This window comes from Arachis duranensis, chromosome 1, assembly GCF_000817695.3.
Source record: "Arachis duranensis cultivar V14167 chromosome 1, aradu.V14167.gnm2.J7QH, whole genome shotgun sequence".
NCBI classification, from domain to species: Eukaryota; Viridiplantae; Streptophyta; class Magnoliopsida; order Fabales; family Fabaceae; genus Arachis; species Arachis duranensis.
Genome location: NC_029772.3, coordinates 26,769,755 through 26,772,303, shown reverse-complemented (window position 1 = coordinate 26,772,303; position 2,549 = coordinate 26,769,755).

The window sequence follows — 2,549 nt, the reverse complement described above, 5'->3', positions numbered from 1 at the left end:
GAACCATGGGAATCTGAGGCTCACATTGAGACCATAGAGATTCCATTGGATTTACTTCTGCCATTCATGAGCTCTAATGAGTATTCTTCCTCTGAAGAGGACGAAGATGTCACTGAAGAGCAAATTGCTAAGTACCTTGGAGCAATCATAAAGCTAAATGACAAGTTATTTGGTAATGAGACATGGGAGGACGAACCCCATTTGCTCACCAAAGAACTGGATGACTTGACTAGGCAGAGATTACCTCAAAAGAGATAGGACCCTGGAAAGTTCTCAATACCTTGTACATTATGTACCATGACCTTCGAGAAGGCTCTGTGTGACCTATGGTCAAGTATAAACCTCATGCCTCTCTCTGTAATGGAGAAGCTAGGGATCTTTGAGGTACAAGCTGCAAGAATCTCACTAGAGATGGCAGACAATTCAAGAAAACAAGCTTATGGACTTGTAGAGGATGTTCTGGTAAAGATTGAAGACCATTACATCCCCACTGATTTCATAGTCCTAGAGACTGGGAAGTGCATGGATGAATCCATCATCCTTGGCAGACCCTTCCTAGCCATAGCAAAGGCTGTGATTGATGTTGACAGAGAAGAATTGATCATTCAAGTGAATGAAGAATCCTTTGTGTTTAAGGCTCAAGGATATCCCTCTATAACCATGGAGAGGAAGCATGAAGAGCTTCGCTCAAAACAGAGTCAAACAGAGCCCCCACAGTCAAACTCTAAGTTTGGTGTTGGGAGGTTCCAACATTACTCTGAAAATCTGTGAGGCTCCATGAGGGCCCACTGTCAAGCTACTGACATTAAAGAAGCGCTTGTTGGGAGGCAACCCAATGTTATATTTATCTATTTTCCTTTGTTATTTTATGTTTTCTATAGGTTGATGATCATGTGAAGTCACAAAAATAATTGAAAAAGCAAAAATAGAATGAAAAATAGAAAGAAAAATAGCACACCCTGGAGGAAAAGCTTGCTGGTGTTTAAACGCCAGTAAGGGTAGCAAATGGGCGGTTAACGCTCAGTCTGGCACCATTTTGGGCGTTTAACGCCAGAAAGGGGCACCAGACTGGCATTTAACACCAGAAAGGGGCACCAGACTAGCGTTTAACGCCAGAAAAGGGTAGCAGCCCGGCGTTTAACGCCAGAAAAGGGCAGCTATCCTTGACACCTCAGGATCTGTGGACCCCACAGGATCCCCACCTACCCCACCACTCTCTCTCTTCTTCACCCATTCACCAATCACCTCAATACCTCTTCCCCAAAAAAACCCCTCACCTATCAAATCCCACCATTCTTTTCACCACTCACATCCATCCTTCATAAAACCCCACCTACCCCACCATCCAAATTCAAACTACTTTCCCTCCCAAACCCACCCATAATGGCTGAACCCTACCCCTCTCTCCACCCCTATATAAACCCATCTTCACTCCTTCATTTTTACACAACCTAAACACTACTTCTCCCCCTTGGCCGAAACATAAAGCCCCCGCCTCCATCTCCTATCTTTCTTCTTCTTCTACTCTCTTCTTTCTTCTTTTGCTCGAGGACGAGCAAACCTTCTAAGTTTGGTGTGGTAAAAGCGTTGCTTTTCATTTCTCTATAACCTTTATGGCACCTAAGGCCGGAGAAACCTCTAGAAAGAGGAAAGGGAAGGCAAAAGCTTCCACCTCCGAGTCATGGGAGATGGAGAGATTCATCTCAAGGGTGCATCAAGACCACTTCTATGAAGTTGTGGCCATGAAGAAGGTGATCCCCGAGGTCCCTTTCAAACTCAAAAAGAGTGAATATCCAGAGATCCAACATGAAATCCGAAGAAGAGGTTGGGAAGTTCTTACCAACCCCATTCAATAAGTCAGAATCTTAATGGTTCAAGAGTTTTATGCCAATGCATGGATCACCAAGAACCATGATCAAAGTGTGAACCCGGACCCAAAGAATTGGCTTACAATGGTTCGGGGAAAATGCTTAGATTTTAGTCCGAAAAATGTAAGGTTGGCATTCAACTTGCCCATGATGCAAGGAAATGAACACCCCTACACTAGAAGGGTCAACTTTGATCAAAGGTTGGACCAAGTCCTCATAGACATTTGTGAAGAGGGCACTCAATGGAAGAGAGATTCAAGAGGGAAGCCAGTTCAACTGAGAAAGCATGACCTCAAGCCCGTGGCTAGGGGATGGTTGGAGTTTATCCAACACTCAATCATTCCCACGAGCAACCGGTCCAAAGCTACTATAGACCGGGCTATCATGATTCATAGCATCATGATTGGAGAGGAAGTAGAAGTTCATGAGGTTATATCCCAAGAACTTTATAAGGTGGCGGACAAGTCCTCTACCTTGGCAAGGTTAGCCTTCCCTCATCTCATTTGTCACCTCTGTAATTCAGTTGCAATTAACATAGAGGGAGACATCCTCATTGATGAGGACAAGCCCATCACTAAGAAGAGGATGGAGCAAACAAGAGATCCCACTTATGGACATAAGGAAATTCCTCATCATGAAATCCCTAAGATGCCTCAAGGGATGCACTTTCCTCCACAAAAT